Consider the following 5,690-nt stretch of genomic DNA (forward strand, 5'->3'; position numbering starts at 1 on the left):
GAATGCATATGCTAATTGTAGTATCTTCAATAAATGTGGCGTATTGCCTTTTCCCCTGAAAAAAGATCCCATGTGCTTCTTATAAGCATAACACTACTCTTGCCAACACTTATGAAACTGCTTAACTATAAGCACACAAATAATCTCATTTGACTTTTGTAACTAGGCAGACTAGAACCCAGAAACACAGGAATTGTTGGTTGCTGACTTTTTTTTTTTTTTAATAACCACTAGAAGCTTAGGCTAGCTTGCCACTGAAGAACCCTATGAATCTAGGCTCTACAGGACATACTTCCCAAGGCCTGAAGGGCAGCCCCTCACAGCTCACTAATTGCTAGTATTTAAACCAGGAAGCCATCATGAGGAGTTGTCCAATGATTAGGGCACTAGTTTATGACTTGAAAGATACGAGTTCAATTCTCTACTCCAATACAGACTTTGTGTGTGATCTTGGTCACTTAAGGCCCAGAACCTCAAATGTATTTAGGCACTTAACTCCCACTGATCAACAGGAGTTAGGCACCTAAATACCTTAGCCTGTTTCCTATCTAAAAATAGGGAAATACTATTACCTCCAGCTCACAAGGGTGTTGAGGGATAGATATGTGACAAATATTGCAGTTCCCTGCAATATCTTTGAATAAATTTATTGTATTAAGTTTCTTTGGCGTTCACTGTATTAAAGGCAAACACTATATATTATTATTGTATTATTGTGGGCTAGGACTATATGTCCCCTCTTTCTAGAGAGGAGATATGATGTGAACCCTAGGAAGTGTTATATGCTTCAAAGGACTATACTGAACAATGTGCCAGATGAGAATGGACTTTTTGGACAAACAGTATCCAGTGGTTTGCCTGGGGAACCTCTAGAGGGACATGAATACTGCAAATTCCTTACATCCAGTTATGCAAAAACCCAGCCTTCTGAAGCTATGCCCTGAGGAGAGGATCACTGTCTGCTAATTACCTGTTCCCAGAGTTTCAAGATCAAAGACCCAAGTTGTAGAAAAGAAAAACTAATCTGTTCCTGGGGGGGACTCGTTCGGAGCTGGAGTTGACCACAGAAAAAACCCTTGGTGAGGTTTGAAGGACTGTCTCCTACCAGAGCCCTTGCTGGAGCTGGTGGGGCAGGGTTGATCTCTGGTAAGTTTTATTAGCATCTTTGTAGGTTCTTTTATTGTTTAATATATTTTTTCTGTAATGCTTTTACCTTAAGAACTAATGTGCTTGCTTACAAAGAGCTGTATGGTAACTTGTGACTGTTGGCAATTACGGCTGTTTGCAGCCACCACAAAGCAAAGCACAGACACTGACCTATTTAGGCAGTCTGGCTTGCTGGGGATATCAGTGTAAGCAGGGAACTATGCAGCCTGGAAAAACCCCACTGGGGGGGGGGGGGAGAGATACAGGTCTCTATGCAAGAGAGGTGATGGCTGGAGCCTAAAGTGGTTGCCCTGGAGAGACCACAGTGGGGGAATACAGATGCAGTTGTGATAAAATAAAGATTGTGAAGTATTTAAATACTATAATGATGGGGGCTATAGACAGTAGCAAAAACTTGTGAAGAATGCCATTCTACAGAGATTAATTTGAAAATAAAGATCTTGACACAGCAGTCCTTGAGAGGTTCTATGGAATCTAGGATACAGTCACCTCCTCCAGAAGCAAAGTTGTTTTTCTTTGTTGAAAGAGAAATCCTGAGATGTGAAAGTTTAAAAAAAATCCTGATGCAGAAACATCAGAAGGGAGAAGTTCCAACTCCATGATTATAGTTCAGCTCCTTGCCCCACACCCAATCTTTATCCTTATGTTTCAGATAATGTATCCATTTCTGTCTTTCCCCCGGTTAAGGATGGGAGTACACCTCATTTGTATCTGAGGGGAATGGATCAGTGATCTTTCTCAGTGTAAGGCTGGTAGTTGGATAAGAGTTAAATCTTTCTCACCTGAACCTGACACTGGACTGTATTGGCTTGTTTATTTCTCTCTCTATCCCCTGCCCATGAAGCTGAAGAACTCAGATAGTGTGTTCTCCTAGTCCCCAGATGTGTATGAGGGGGTTGGTCTCTCTCATCACTCCCCTTGGAACCAAAGGATCAGTCTCTCTCCCACTGGGGCCCAGATCAGCTGCTTGGTCTCTTCTACACACATTCACTCTCTTTCCCATCCCTCTCCAAGAGCTGAAGTATCTATCTCCCTCCTCCACACCCTATATTAGGGAGGAGGAGTGGCAGTCTCTCGCTGACTTGGGCAAGGGCTGGAGGGTAACCTCATTTGATCTCTTTTCTCCTGTAGATGGGAGAGAGATTGATGGATCTCTCCCCATCCCCAACAGGGTGCAGGGGAGGTGATCACTCCTCTGAGCTAGGAGGAAGGAGCACAGAGGCACGTTTTTTTCTCTTCTCCTGCAATTGTCTCACTGTCTGTCCCTGATGCCAGGGTCATCAGTATTCCTCTTTCTCTTTGAGGCTAGGGTTGAGACTGGTCAGACTGTCTATACGCTAGAATCAGGAGGGTAGGTCTATTTCCCCTTATTGCTGAAGGGGAATATTTATACCTCTTTCACTACAGGGCCATCATGGGTGTGCTCTCTACATATAGGGTCTGAGTGGAAGCAGGAGTGCTAGAACTGGTGGTGCACTAACACTTTCTGGCTTGAAGTAATAATAGCAACCCAATGCATGGCTTCCATCATATACAGGATGTACAGTTTTCTACAATGGCTTTCAGCACTCCCACTAAAAAAAACTGTTCCAGCACCCTGAATGGAAATTTTTACTCTTCTCCCCTGAGGGTGGGTGTGTAATTATATGCCCCTTCTATGCTGCCTGGAGCAAGGGATAGGTGCAGTCATTCTCTTCCTTCTTCAGGAGTTAAGGTCAGTCTCTTTTTAGGGACCACAGGATGGTCTCTTCCTTAGGGAATAGGGGGTCAGGATTTCTTTTCCATGACAGTGGGGAGGCTGAGTCCAGTCCCAAACTTTATTTCTTCCTCTTATGCTATAATGCAGGGGTGGGCAAACTATGGCCCGAGGGCCGGATTCGGCCTGTCAGGGCTTTGGCTCCGGCCCATGGGATTGCCATCCTCATGGCACCGCGGGCCCTGCACCGCTCCTGGAAGCGGCCGGCACCATGTCCCTGCAGCCCTTGGGGGAGGGGGATGGGCAGAGGGCTCTGTGCACTGCCCTCGCCTGCAGGCACCGACCCCTGCAGCTCCCATTGGCCAGGAATGGGGAACTGCGGCCAATGGGAGCTTCAGGGGAAGTACCCGCAGGCGAGGGCAGCGCATGGAGCCCTCTGCCCCCCTTTCCCCAAGGGCCACAGGGACATGGTGCCAGCCGCTTCCAGGAGCGGCGTGGGGCCAGGGCAGATAGGGAGCCTGTCTTAGCCCCACTGCGTGTGGCTGCCACCCCGGAGCCGCTCCAGGTAAGCGGCACCGGGCCGTAGCCCACACCCCAAACCCGTCCTGCACCCTGCACCCCCTGCCCTGAGCCCCCACTCCCTGCCCTGAGCCCCCAGCTGCACCCCAACTCCCTGCCCTAAGCCCCCTCCCACACCCAACACTCCCTCCCGCACCCCAACCCCCTGCCCAAACCCTACATTCATGGCCCTCCATGCAATTTCCCCACCCAAATGTGGCCCTTGGGCTAAAAATTTGCCCACCCCTGCTATAATGCCAGGTCTTCCCACCCATGAATGCTTCCCACCCAGGACATGCACAGTCTTGCAGCATCTGGCATAAGGATGTGCCAGAGGAGGGAGGAAGCGATCTCTTGATATTCTCGGCTGTCAGGCAGTTACTTGGGGGTCTGTTGCAGCCTGAATATCAATTAGATCAGTCCTGGTATATGTCAAGGCCAAACCAGCCACTAGCAGACTCCAAATCCCAGAGGTGCTAAGATGGCAAAAAAGCCACATTTGCCTTCTATCTTACTGAGGTTGGAGTCAGTCTCTTTATCTTCCTCTCCCCGCTTTCAGGGACTGGAAGGTATCAATCTCTCTTTTCTTCCACCTGCAATGGTAGCTGGGGTAATTGTAGGGCTCTCCGTTGCTATTCTGGGGCTCACTCTCTCCGGCTGGTTCGGTAAGTCTCCCCCTAGATTCAGGGCGTTAGTGGCCTCTCTCCCCAAAGGGCTGGGGAAGTTGGGGAAATCTTGGCCAACTGACGTCAGTGGCAAAACCCCGACGACTTCAATGGAGTCAGGATTTCATCCCGTCTCTCCCTGCCCTAGAGCTAGAGGGAGTGGCGGCTCCTCTATTGCTACTGAGATGAATGCGTTGGTTTCTCTCCTCCCCATCCCTTGGAGGCGCCCTCTCGTCAATGGGGGAGTCGGCTTCTCCCTTTTCCCTCATCCCTGCAGCTCGGTTGGGCTCTCTCTAGTTTTTCCCACCTCTTGGGACTCACTTGTGGGGAGCGGAAGCGCTCTCCCCCTTCCCCAGGGAGAGGTTCGCGGCGCTGTCTTGCCCGAAAATTAGAGGCGGGCGGGCGCCTCAGCCTTTTCCACCACGCCCAGACCGGGTCTGTGTTTGTATTTGGGTATAATGTGTACGGACAACGGCGTCTCCCTTCCCCCAGGCCAGCGTCTCTTGCTGCCTCCCGATGTCAGTTTCACCCTCCCTCCGGGGCCGGGCACCGAGGGCGGCCGGTTTTGGGAGGGAGGGTATGTCTGGCTCTTAACTTTCTCTCCCTTTGCTTTCAGGGGGTGTCCGGTCTCTTTCTCCTCCTTTTGGAGGAGCAGGTGGGCGACGGCCTCTCCCCCACCGCAGGCCGCTCCCTTCACTGACCTGGCTCGGCCCTGTACCGAGCAGCTCGCCAGGACACTCACCTCCGTCCTCAGGCAAGCGTCGACCGTTTCCCTCCCAAGACTAGAGGGAAATAAGTTCCTCCAGATCCCTCCACCTGCCGAAATACAGAGGTGTCACCGCTGCTCCCAGGCTTGAGCGCCGGGACTAGACAGCGCTGCGGCAGGATACATGGAAGGGGAGAATCCAATCGCTGACCAGACCGTTATGGAGAGAATTGTTGGCGCGCGCCCCAGCCGGAGCAGTCTTCGCGCGCCCCGTCCCCATCCTGTGGGGTGGGAGCCGCGCTGCAGGCGCGTGCGGCTGCTCTGCTGTCTCGGATCCCACCCCGCTTGGGGATCCACAGCGACCTAAATTCCCGCACCAGGGCCCGGTACCTGCTGTGTCTCTGAACGCTGACTTTCTGCCACTGACCCCTTCCCACAACTCAGCCCCAGCCAGGTCACTGTCCGTCCCCCTAACTTGCTCCCTAACCATGATCCCGTGGCCCCTGTAGCCTCAGATGCCCTCTGTCCCCATGAGGGAAGCTCTTGCTACTCCTGTAGGTGCTCCACTGACTCTGGGTTAGATCCAGGACCGACTCTCGGCACCAGCAAACCAAGCAGGTGCTTGGGGTGGCATTCTGGGTTGTTGTTGGTTTTTTTGCTTTGGCAGTTGTGCTCTTGGAGGTTGGTTTTTTTTTTTTTTTGCTTTGGCAGTTGAGCTCTTGGAGATTGTTTTTTGTTTGTTTGTTTGTTTTTGGCTTGGGGCAGCAAAAAGCCTAGAGCCGGCCCTGGTTAGATCCCCTGTTGCACGTGCCCAGGGCCAGGTTTCATTATCCAACCAATTTTCTGACTTGTTCTGTTGTCAGGTTGAATGATCCCTCTTTAATTAACCACCAGAAGT

The sequence above is a fragment of the Terrapene carolina genome, unplaced genomic scaffold (assembly GCF_002925995.2).
Source record: "Terrapene carolina triunguis isolate 2854851 unplaced genomic scaffold, T_m_triunguis-2.0 Scaffold85, whole genome shotgun sequence".
NCBI classification, from domain to species: Eukaryota; Metazoa; Chordata; order Testudines; family Emydidae; genus Terrapene; species Terrapene triunguis.